A 13,219-nucleotide genomic window follows, 5' to 3' on the forward strand; every position below is an offset into this window, starting at 1 on the left:
TTTGTATGACGGTAATAATAAGTCGACTCCTGTACCCTCTCTGCTCCCACACCACCTCCTGCCACCCACCAGCCGTCAGCCGCTGGCTGCGATCTCGCTGGGTGGGGATGGCAGAGCATCTCTGCGAGGGACCTCAGCATCCCCAGCATGCAAACGGGGGCCGCGAACCACTGCCCAAATGCATCCCAAAAGTTTGTCTCCAAAACGCTAGGGGGGAAAAGGCTTTTGCAGGAGAAGCGTCGTGCCGGCCTCTTGCAGCCCTGCTCTACAGCGCTTACCTATGTCAAAACACTTGAATTTTTCATTACCAAAAAAAAAAAACAAACCCCAAAATTCAAAATAACTTGTTTCAGGCATCTATTTTGGAATGCGTCCTAACGGCTCCTTCCTGCAAGTCCCCACCAAAGGAGGGTCCGGAGCCCTGGCGGGGGACGTGCGCCTTCCAGGCTTGCAGGATCGGGCTCCAATTAAGTGCAATGCTCTCCAGATTTGGTTCCCATTATTGTCTTCCTTTGGCATGACCGGCTGGAGCACTTGAATTGGAAAGGTCCCAGAATCTTCAGTCTCCTAAAATATTTTCAATAATGTTGAGAGCAATTTTCCTTAGAGCATGTAAGGATTTCAGCAGAGGAGCCAACTTTCCCAGAGGAATGATCCAATTACGAGGACTGGATGCTCTTGTCAATCTCTCCCTCAGGGACGTGGAAAATCAAAATTATGATTTATTTTTTTTAATGTGACAGCGAGCGTAAAGGCAGAAATCTAAACCATGCCGTTATCTCCCCAGGCACCCCCTGCTCCCTCTGCCTGATACTGTTAGCTAAAAATACCGACTCGTTTCAGGCAGAACCTCCTTAAATTCTGCTCTAATGACAGCGCCGGCAGGACCCAGCCCTCAGTGCAGTGCTGAATTATGACTTTTTAATGGTGACCTTTGCATGTAAAAATTGAGTCAAAATGACTCCAGCTTTCGCTAATGCAACGAGAGAAACGCGGTTCAAACCCAGGGGTTTGCATTCGGTGACAAAGGCGGGGAAAGGCAGCAAGCAGTCCCCCAAAAGCTAAAAATAGTTCTCGCAGGGTGAGGGCAGCGGAGGAGCCGGGAAAGCCGGCGTGCCTTTTGCATGGGATGCTGCGGGAGATGTCCCCAACGTGCCGGCCGTGGTGCTGGGGTGGGACAGGACCCCAATGGGCTTGTTTGCGCCCTGCAGCCTTCCTCCTCCTCCTCCTCCTCCTCCCCACGCCATCCCTCCCTGCGCACCCTGTATGGGGGCATCCCTGTAGGGATGCAGGGGGGGGGGTTTAGGGGTGCAGTTTGCCAACCTCCAACGCCGGGAGCATTGTGCCAGGGAGAAGGAGATGCTTTTGTGCGGCGGGGCGGCGGGGGGCCTTTGTCCCCGCCGGGGCCGAGATCAAGGGGTGGGCAGTGGGATCTGCAGCAGCCACGCGCCGCCCGCTCCCCCTTAGAAGTTGTTGTTGCTATGGGGTCTATTGTTGCCGGCTTTCCCCCGGCGCTTTACATCCCGCACCTTGCTTTTTCACAGGGCGAACAATAACGCAAACTCTTTTTGCTCCTGTAGTTGCCTTTTCACATTTTTCCTTCCCCTTTTGCAACCTATTATGAGCGACAATGCTAAAGAACTGCACAATTCTTTGAGAGATTTTCCACCGCCAGCTCGTACCGCACAGCTCGCCAGGTTATTCTGTCCAACAAGCCCAGGAAAATCTGCGTATCTGGGGGACTTTATTAATTACCTGATGTGACATCTCTAACTCAGTGAAGATTCGTCTCTGGCTAATGAAGCTGTCAGGGGCAGGCACCGTGCCGATGCTGCCCTGCCGCGGGCACTGGCCCGCATCCAGGACAGCGCCTGCTATTCCTAGCCCAAGCCGGCGATCCCACGGGAGCGCAGGAGCAGGATCCAGCCCTGGTACCTCCCAGCATCACCACATCACGTTCATCTTCCAGCTCTTCTGGATCTCCTCAGCAGAAAACTGGCTGAAAAGCAAAAACCCTTTGGCTTCATCTGTTAATTCCTTGAGGTTGTCCCTGCAACGGGAGTAACCAAAGAGCCTTGTTCCTCCCAGGGTAGGGCCTCATGCCCCTACAGATGCCCTTTTTCAGGGCTCTGGGGAAGTTGTTATGTATGGAGGCTGGAATAAATTTAATATTGTGCCAGGGCTAGAGGCAGGATCCCTTGCCTGGGTGCCATGGGCTGCCAGGCTCTGCCCATCCTGTCCTGGGGAAGGGCAGCATCAGCACACCAGTTATTTCCCATGCCCTGTGGCCAGGTCTTGCATCCAGTGCCTTTCCAGCACTGGGAAAACATCCTGGGGAGCTGGAACATTTCTGCCATAACCCCCACTCCTGGGAGACCTCCTCCCTGGCAGCGCCCGACCTCCTGTCCCAGCAGCGGGATGCTGCTTGCATCCTCCGGGATCCGGCTTTCACGAAATCCATTGTAAGGGATAAATGGGAGTGATTGCCCATGATGGAAGGTGATCTTTCCTGGTGATAGGGACTGGCCTCCCTCAGCTGAAAATCAAGTTGTATAATTGCTGAAATGGAAAGTGGTATTCGTGTTTAAATAAATTATTGTATTAGTTCAGAAATTTCTAATGACGAAGAGCAAGAGGACTGTTGAATCGGCGTGCCAGAGCGTCTGGTTCTTAATGACAAATGTTTTAATTAAAATAATTATAATTAAATGGGTGTCAAAAAAATGTTTCAGTTCGAAACGCACTTCACAACCTCACATCACATCCTATCAGACGACAGACCACATGACAAAACAGAAAATAAACTGAGACCTTTAGGCAAATTTTCCTCAAAGACGCAGCGGCAATTCCCCAGCCGCATGCATCGTGCCGCCCGCGGTCGGCGGTGCAGCGGGGCCAGCTGTCACCCGCACCCAAATGAAAGCCGCTATTAGGGCTTTAATAATACCGAGCTAACGTATATGTATAGCGCTTCGCCTCTCCTAGCTCTCTGCAAACATTAATGCATATGCAAACCCCACGTGGGCTGGAGGAGACGGGAATCGTCACTCTCACCCAGCACGCAGGGATCCAGAGGCTAAGGCTTGCTCTCCTCCCCTCTAAGCTGTTTTTAAAGACGGGATTTGGATGCTTGAGAACATGTAGCTGGTGCCGTCTTCCCTGGCTGCTCTTTCTATTAAGGGAAATAAACGCAAGCAGACTGCACTCGTTTCTGCACCGTGGATGGAGTGCGCGTTCCTGCTCTACATTTCCAAGGGCATCTTTTTCCTTTGAAATGCTGGCACGGGGATGGCCGGTGACGCAGAGGCAAGCTGCAGCTGAGTGTCCCCGTAGCACCCGGGTGGCCGGTGCGGCCAGAAATGCTGCAGGAGGGAAAAGGGGGAAAACGAGAGACATCGACAGCAACATCCCCGGGACATCTTCAAACTCCACTATGTGACCCAAAAGTAACGTAATTATCCAATTATCACTTCCTCCGCCTGACCCATTTCACGTAAGGTACCCTGAGTATTTTCAGAGCGGTCCCTCCAGGCCCCCGCAGGTGAGCACGGCGGGAGCCATCCCGTGGGCTCCCCCACCCTCTATCCCGTATCCCGCATCCCGCATCCCACCCTGCACCAGGCAGCGCCGCTCCGCCAGCCAAATGTTGTAATTGGATCTTAATTACACAGCTCTCCGAGAGGTTATTTTTATTTCTTTGTTTGTTAATGCAATTATTTAGCTGCCCTATTCTAGCCTTGACCTTGCAGGAAGAGGGTATTTTCCAGTCAGCATAATGCTTTATCTTTGAAAGCTACAATCAATAAGGATAATTAATGATGCCTGCTGCAATGATAGCCTCAGCAATCATTATACCACATTAATCCCTGCAGTCAGACTGGGGTCAAGGCCATCTAAATCATTCACCTAGGGGTGGAGAAATTCAAATAATTTACCAATTTAAATCCGAGGAAACAAATCCGACTTTATTTTTCAAAGCCATTTAAACCGTTACATTTTTAAGGGGCGGCAGCCCGTCGCTGCCGTGTTTTTTTGTGGGAGCCCTGGATGCAAAGCAGCGCAGCCCGTGATGCTCCCCGTGGGCAACCAGGTCCCCTCGTGGGGACGTGCCCCACGTGCCACTGATTTTGCCTCAGCCCTGGTTTCTGTGACAGGATGAGTGAGGGGCAGGGGACCAGCCACTACGTATGAGCACAAACTGCAAAACCACTGATGTGTTTTAATTACTTCAGCCCACTCTTTGCACGTGTATAATGTATTAAGGCCAGGAATGAGGCAGGGGGGGCTGTGCCAAAATGCGTCTGCTGTGTTTGAGCGTACCAGCAAGCCCAAGGGAAATGCTGGGGACTTCTCCCAGCACAGCCCTCCGGCAGCTCCGGCCACCCTCGGGGCTGGTTCAGCTCCAGCAGCCACCCGTGGCTGCCGTGCCGGGCTTTTTTTAACGTCCACTATCAAAAGGATGTAGCTTTTTGACATCTCCGTGCTAGGAGTGAAGATATCCCTCCATCTGCTCTCTGCAAAGATAATTCTTGGGACGCAGCCAGTGCTACGGTCACATCCTGATGCCTCCCGACGTGCTCAACTGGGGCTTTGGCATCCTTCTTGCCCCAAGGGGAAGCCAACGGCATCCCCAGCCGCTGGGGAGGAGAGGGGTCCCATCCTGCCCACTGCCCATGGCAGCCCCAGCTGCCCGCCCCCAGCCAAAATGCCTGTCCGCTGCGCACTGGGTGGAAAAAGCCACCAAGGGCTTTGTCAGGAAATTAAAAAAACCCGCAAAGCCAAGAGCTGGTATTATTATAGAAAAGCTGCAGAGTAATGCCCTTGGCCAAAAAATCATGTTTGTTGATAATCGATAAGTTTTGCTGATCTCAGTCTGTTCCTGGTGGCTTTTGCAGGGCTCGTTTTGCACGTTGCCTGCTGCAATGCCCACCGCGATGCCCACCACGATGCCCACCACGATGCCCACCGCGATGCCCACTGCGATGCCCACCACGATGCCCACCACGATGCCCACCGCGATGCCCACCATGGTGTCCACCACGATGCCCACCGCAATGCCCACCATGATGCCCACCACAATGCCCACCACGATGCCCACCGCGATGCCCACCACGGCGTCCACCACGATGCCCACCACGATGTCCAGAGGGAGCGGCAGCAGTGTGGCGCGGGGTCTCAGGGCTCTCTCTGCATCCCCCCAGGGTCTCAGTCCAATTCGGGGGCTCGGCCGTCTCCAGGGGTGCGTGAAGTTTGAGAAGCACCCAGAAACGTGTCACGGTGTTGAGTGTCTCCATTGAAATAAAGGGGAAATTTGGTCTAGTTTTGATTTATCACTCTATTATGAACAAGTTTGTGTTTTCACCAAAGCCATTCTCCTTCCCTGTACTGAATTAATTATATATTAACGGCGGCGTATAATTTATATGTGGACATATACAATAAATTATGGCCTAAATATATAATTCTACACATATAATTAATTGCATTAAACATCTACATTTTAAGCCTACAATTAGATAACCCTGAGAGACAATCCTGTTAGCATTTTTAATAAATACTTGTGTTTGAAGCTGTTTAACAGAGCACCTGATAACTGATATAGCAGTGTTAACATCTGTTCCATTATTTCCAGAGGACGTTAGTTTAACGTAATGCTCCTCACATAAAATATGCATTTGTTCTTGACTGTCAAGTGCCTCTATTATTTTATTAAAAAGTCAAAAAACAATATAATCAGACTTCATAATTTATGTGTGACATTTTCATTACAGAAAACTTTATGCAAAATTGAATTCTAAAATTTAATTTCCTGTGATGTTTAAATTACTTACTATCTGGCTCCTCTCCAAACATTGTGATCACTCCAGGCCCCATATGAATTCTATTAAGGATATGTTTAGCTGCTGCCAAAACGTACGGGGTATTTTTCTATGTAATTCCAAGAATATGCTCCTTAAATTTATTTTGTGCCAGTTTAAATAGTTTCCCTCACACAGGAAAGAAACACAAGACGTTTTTAACCACTGCCATGGCTTTTTTTTATTGTTTCCCCTGGTTTTCGGTGCCCACCCCGGCCCTGGCCCGTGGTCCTTCAGCCCCCTTAGCTGGAAGGAGCGATCCCAACAGCCTGGGGAGACTCGGAGTAAGCCGGGACAAAGACCTGGGCTTTCAGGGAGCCCTGCTCGCCACGCCTGCTGCGGGCATTGGAAATTAGCACACGCAAATTAAGTGTAATGAGTGCAGAAGGGCGTATGGGCCAGGATTATGGTTCGTGCTGCTTCGGTTCACAAAGCCTGGGTCTCTCATCTCCACGTTATCTCCCCCGGAATGTCTTTAACATCCATGTCAGGAAAAAAAAAAGCAAAGATGAGGCCTTGGAGAAGAGCAGGAGCTGGGTAATGAGAGGGGCTAAACGTAGCTCGGGGGGGGTCAGACACATATTGGACAAGTGAACCGGGTGCCTCTGCCATCTCTGCAGCTACCCCCCGCTCTTCCTGGCAGCTCTTTCTTAAATCAATCTGCATTTTGCACACCCTCATCCACCCGGAGCCGAGGCACTATCGCAGCTGAAGATCAATACACCCGTGCGGACTATCGCTATCGGATTTGGTCATTTTCTGAGCAGACTGCGTCAGGAAGACTCGGCTTGCTTCGGTAAAATAGCTTGATCTCATGAATCCTCAGAGAAACTCACAGAAAACCTTAAGGCATGTCTTTGGAAGTAATTTAGCTTGCCGTTGCAGTGAAGTTCACAATGTTTCGTGTACCGGGTTTGACAGTGATGTAAGAGTTTCCAAAATGAAGGCGCTCTGCCAAATTTCTGCTTCCCTCCCTTTGCCTGGTATCTGCGAGCAGCAGTCACGTCCTGCTGCCTGCCTGTGCCAGTGGGAAACACGAAGAGGAATAAAGAGGCGCTGGGAAAAGGTGGTGGCTTGGAGAGAGCAGTGCCTGTGCCCTTCGCAGACGCCCTTGGCGCGGATCTCGACCAGGGAGCTGAGCGCGCTTGTGGACATCCCAGCTCATCCCGGCACGTCCCAGCTCTTCCCAGCGCATCCCAACTTGTGCCAGGATGTCTCAGCTGATCCCAGCGCATCCCAGCATGTCCCAGCTCATTCCAGCTCACCCCTGCACATCCCATCTCATTCCAGCACGTGCCAGCTGATCCCAGTACATCCTAGCTCATCCCAGCACATCCCAGCTCATCCCAGCACATCGTCTCTTTAGGGACCAGCGGGACAGGGACGAGCTTCTCGACATCCAGGCGGCACGGCCGTGCCGGCGCCTTCCCCAGCACGCCCTGTGCCTAGCGAAGATCGATGGAGAAGCCATACATGTGAGATAAGTGCAACATCGACAGCTCCGGGGTGGCGTTCGGCTGTGCCCGCGTTTCGAAGCACGGCTGCACGGCGGGATGCTCCGCGGACACCACGGCGAACGGCCCAGCCCGCTCCGCACGGACGCTTCTCGCAGGAGGCTCATGGAAAAGTCGTGCTAAATATAAAGGGCAATTAGGGAGTACCCCAGCACGCTACCTAATGGTTATTAAATCTCTTTTTTAATAAAACCTGCCCTGACATGGGATATACATCCAGGAGCTTTCCCTTGCGTGGGAGGTGGCCGGCCGGTCGCTGGTGACCACGGCTGAGGGCGCAGCAATGCACCGAGCGTTAAAACAGATGTGGTTGCGGAGCCTGACTTCCACCCACCCTAACTCGTACTGGTTGTGCTCCTGCGGGTTAGTTTGCGCAATTCCTTTACTTGCTCAGCATTCGGGAGTTATTCCCTTAACGTTCCCCGACGAGAAAAATAACCGTCCCTGTTGGGAAGGGCTGGATTATTCCCAGGTTATGATGCCAACGCACCACACGGCACACGTTACGGAGGAGAAAAGCAAAATCCTGAGCAAACCCGGCTGCGGTCTCTGCTGTCAGGGTCTCTGCTGGACCCCCCCCCAGCCAGCGGGGCAGAGCTGTCACCGCCGGGACGGGCTCACTCCCAGCCCAACGCCGTCTGCCTTTCCTTTTGTGCTGGTAAGACAAACCGGTGGATGGAAAACCTCGCAACTGCCATCGGGTTTTACTGTAACTGGACGCTAACCACGGCCAGTTGTGAAGGCAGAGCTAATAAAAGATGCAGCCGGGCAGATGTCGAAGGAAGCCCGGGCAGGAATAGGATGACAGAGCAATATTGCAGGAGGTAGGATCCTGCTGAGTCTGGAAGCGCCTGATTTATTTATATTCAGCTAAACTGAAATATTCAGAAGGAGAAAATCTTCAGGCCATACTCTTTTGTTGCCTCCTTTCAGAAGAGAGAGGGATGCCTGTGATATTCACCGGGTAGCGATGCTCACCCCCGTGCCTCGGTCCTCACAGCGAGCAGCCTTTTCCAGTGCACGTCCCCTATTAATTCAAGCAGCACAAATCCAATATGAATTTTTTCTCTGATACACTGTGGTTCACAAATTGGATGATGACAAAACCAGATAATTTATTACCTGTATCTTAATTTATTTATTATTGAACACTTTATTAACCTATACACTTTGCTGCCTGCACATCTTTAATGGGTTTATAGTAGAATTATTCATTTATTCCTCTGTGTGAAATAGTACCTTCATAATTCACCTGTGGTATCGTAAGTTATTAATTATAGCACCCAGGGTCTTCGCTTAATAGTGAAACACTAATTGTGAAGGTAAAACACATTCTCATTCTGGAGAGCTGCTTCTCTCAAAACCCGCTTGCCATTTCCAAGAGCGGCGGTGGTCAGACCTCCTTGCACGTGAACGAATCATGCATTTTTATGAAGTCCAGATTACTGCATTCGAAGCCAATTTCGAATCCTTATTGGATCAAAACCGTTTAGCAAGACTGTAATTTATAGGGAGAAGTGGGTATGGAGGGTTTCTCACGGTCCCCATATGCTGTGGGTGGGTGATGGAGGGTTTGGCCCCCCCCAAGAAGATGCTCTCTTGCAGGGGAAGGTCTCTACAGCTTCGACCTGCCCTTTGCACTGCCTTGGCAGCCAGTGCCGTCCCCCCGTCGGCGGGCGAGTTTCTGGGAGGATCTGGCAGCGCCGCATCCCCAGGGCAGGATGGGTATTTACGGCTGGGTTACAAACAAGTGAGGAAAAAAAAAACCCCGGGGCATCTCACAGCGCAGGCACCAAGGCGGTAAAAATAGTGTCGTGGGGAGGGGGACTGTAATAAGAAACACGTTCGGATGGAAATAACTTAATTCTGTCACAAACACCAGCTTAATGTATGCCCTTAAACGCAGAGCCATATAGGTTTCCCTGCAACATCCGCCGTATCGGGAGGATCTGCTCCAGCTAGACACTCTGGTGCCTCGCGCCCTTCGGTTGCATTGCTTCGCAGCAGCCATCATCATGTTTTAATGAGCCATTTTGCTATTTATCTAATGTCACTGTTTTCCCCAGCAGCGCTGTACCCGTCCTGTCCAGTAAAACCCATTATCTCTATTAGGCTGCCGATAGCGCATCGGCGGGATTGCTGGCTCCCTAATTGCTCGAGCACGCTCCTCCTCCCGCTGATAGATTACCCCGGGCTAACAGCCCCCGCACCTATTCCCCAGCGCCCCGCTACCAGCCAATCCCCAGCAATTGGGTTCTGCTTTCAGTAATAAATCCTAACCTATCAATATATAATAGGCCTTAATAATCAACAGCTATAGACGTTGTCTGCTTTGGGAGGCCTCCGTAGAGCCGAGCATTTTTTATCCGCCTATAATTAGCAGCAGTCAAATCCCGTTTGTGTGACAGGGTGCGATCGTCCGGGCTGTACGGCAACGATAACAGATTTTACGTACGTTCAAACATGATTTAATCGGCTGGTCTGACTGTCTCGATAATGTGCATGGGTGTAAAAAAGTCCAGCTGGCCTGGGAACGTGTGGGAAACGTAAATATTGTGGCGGGCAGCTCTGGAGGGGAGCTTTGCCGTCGCCGCTGCGGAGGTGCCTTGTTTTTGATAGCAAAAGAGCCATCGTGGGGTAAATCCGGCTAGATCAGCGCGGGGGCTCTGCTAGGAGGGGCTTTGCATCCGCGTTAGAAGGGCTTTGCAGCCAAGAGAAGAGGATGCTGTTGGAAAACGTCCCCAGCCAAATACGTCTGAGTAAAGTAACTGTGCTCAGCCCCACCAGCCGCGGAGGGGGAGGAAGGGAAGGTGCCCCAAAACAGGCAGTAAAACTATAAAGTTAATGAGGAAACCGTGTACTTTTTTACAGTATAAGCCTTTATAACCCCCTCCTCGGGAGCCAGGCTTTCAGGGTAATACAGTGAACGCTATAAAATGGATGTTTAATGTAGCTGGGGGCCAAGAAAAACATTGTATAATTGTAGTAAGCAGCTTGCTAAGTAAAATGATAGCTTTTAAAGGATGAAATATAGCGTAGGTTTTCAGGGCTGCACAGGCTCCAGCTTCATATTGCTTCAATAACAGTTTCTTCATTTCACTTACAAATGTATCTCTGAGGAGATTTGTTACAAACATCTCTCAGCTTGGAAATAAGATGCTAACTAGATCTGCTCGCGTGATCCATCGTGACTAAATGACCTGACACGTTCGGTCCTTGCCTCGCTCCCGAGCCACGCCTGCCCTCGCCAAATTTGTTTGATTTTCATCCATTTTAGGCAAACAGAGGTGCTGCCCCGCTGGCTCCCGGCACGGCTGACGGTGTACCGGCGCGGTGAAGGATGCTCACCTGGGATAACCGCCCCGGCTCCATCCACCCTTAAATTTGGCTGGGGGGTCTTGGGGGGGACCACGGGCCCCTCGGCGCCTGCCAGCCTGCCTCGGTCTCACCGAGACCGCAGCTCCGCTGCTTCCCAGCCCCGTGTGATGTGGTTTGGGCCGGGTTTCTGAGGAAAAGGGGGCACAGGGAGAGGGGCTTGCTTGGGTTTGGATTTTGCCGGTCGGTGGAGTTAACGTCTTCCCCGTCTCCCAACACTCGGCGGCCGACGGTTGCTCTCGCGCGTCTGTAAATTCAAATAAAAGGGCGCCTATGGCTTAGCTGCGGTTTATAATATAGAGATTAATATATATAGTGTATAATATATACCCTCTTGAGGTGGGAAGCAGAGGGCACCGCTGAGGACCGGAGCAGGGCTTGCCATGCAGCAGCCAGGCTCTGCTGGCTTCGCAAGGTAACGCCAGGACCACGGGTGGGTTTTTGGGGGTCCTTCGCACAGGATCTCCCTGCAGGGCTCCTGATGGGTCACAGTCTTCCTCCGCTGTGTTTCCTTCCTCTCCGGAGAAAGCAAGCTTTGCTGCAAGAAGGCAACGCTGTGTGGGTGCCGCGGGTGCCTGGTGCCCCCAGCCTGGTTCTCACCCCTGCTCCCAGGTTAACTGCTTCCTACGCCAAAAATAAATACAAAGTGAATGGCAGAGCACGCACTACATGAGCACCGGATTTGCCGAAATATTTTCAAAAATATTCCAAAAAAGACACGCTGCCTGCCTGGCTGGTTTTGCTGTTGCTCGCCGGGTGGAAATGGCCACGGCCACGTTTCGGTCACGCATCTTTCCCCCCATCCCCAACGGTGCCCCGGCTGCCCTCCCAATCTGCCATGCCAAGAGCCACGATGCCCAGCCTGGGCCATCCTCCAGGGTCTAAAGATTCTGCTAGAAAAACTGCTCAGCTTTCATGGGATATTCTGCATTAAAAGGTGATGAGGCTGCTCTGTGAAGCAAGGTGCTGATCCTTTCTGGTGGCAACCAGGAGATGGTACCGCTGTAGAGAACTGGATGCTTTTCCATGCTCTTGTGACAAAACCAAAGTCTGATATTAGAGTCACAATATTCCCAATTTCTGTAGAAAAAGTGAGCTTCATGCACAAAACACCCCCCCCTTTTCACCTGGGGCCTTTTCAAACTGAGAATAAAGACGCGTACCTCTGCTTTCTGTATATGCACATAATGTGAAATTTCATCAGCCACAGTATTTTAGAAGACAGGAATCATGAGATATATCACATGTAAATGGACATATCATCTGAGCAAGGCACCATTTATCAATATCACTTTGAAATGCAGTGGATGATCTGATGGGATTATGTAGATCTCAACTATCTATGGGTGAATGAAATTGGGTAACCTTAGCAACCCCAGGTACATTTGTGCAGCTATGAATCAAATGTCAGTGCGATGAGCTATGCACAAAATAAAGAAATAATTCTTTGAAATATTCATAACAGTCTGCAGTGTATTATTTTATAAGTCTCTGCCTATTATGCATTTTGGAAGCCAGCTTTTAAAAAAAAAACATTAGCATTTACATACCCCACGCCCGCATAAATGCTTACAAATAATGCCAACATGAAACACAACTGCAACAGCTCTGGGTTCCTCTTCTTAATGGTGGAAAAGACATCTCCCACCAAGCAAATCCTCTAGCTGGAAGAACAGCAGAGATGACAGATTATTCACATAGATTTGAAACAGGACCTTCCTTCATCAAACCGGATAAAAACAAAAGTTATGCGCTGTAGTTTCACTTGCGTTAAAATATATTCAGCGGGGTGGTTTAATACCAGAAAGGTAGGAAAAGCTGGAAGTCTCCCTTAAAAATTGATGAATTCAAGAAAACATATGGTTTGGGGTTTTTTTATTCAGTTATTTATGTAAGTATTTTGGATGACCATAAGATACTTTAAATATATACTGCATCGTACTTGAACAATAAATAATTACATATGTAGTTGCAGAGACTTTCCATATGCCTGGGCACATAGGCTTGTATCTAGATGCAGAAAGTGCTCGCGCACACTCCATCTCCAGTCTCCTCCACATCGAAGCACTGAAGTTTCCAAAGTTTCTTGTTTTTTCCTGCATGGAAAGCCGTCCCTTTGTCCTGGCATTGGTGGGAGATTATAGTTCTCAGTCTGCAAATTTATTTTTAATTAATTAATGGCCACTGCCCTGACCCACAGCAGTTGCGACCACCCACTCCAAGATCAGTCGTAAGGACAAGGACGGGGAAAAGGCAAGGCCGGGGGTCCCCGCAGGATTGCCCCCCCCAAGCAAGATGCTCGGGTACCTCCGAGCTGCCTTCTCCGCCTCCGCGCTGCCTGCAGATGTGCTAATGGCTATTTTGTGGTAGCCAAAGTTTTTATTAAAGCCTGAACACTAGAAGTTACGTTGATAATTGAGAATCTCAGTTTTCCTTAAAAATAGTTCCTAGTACTTGTGGTCAATGGAAAAA

The sequence above is a fragment of the Buteo buteo genome, chromosome 7, assembly GCF_964188355.1.
Source record: "Buteo buteo chromosome 7, bButBut1.hap1.1, whole genome shotgun sequence".
NCBI lineage: Eukaryota > Metazoa > Chordata > Aves > Accipitriformes > Accipitridae > Buteo > Buteo buteo.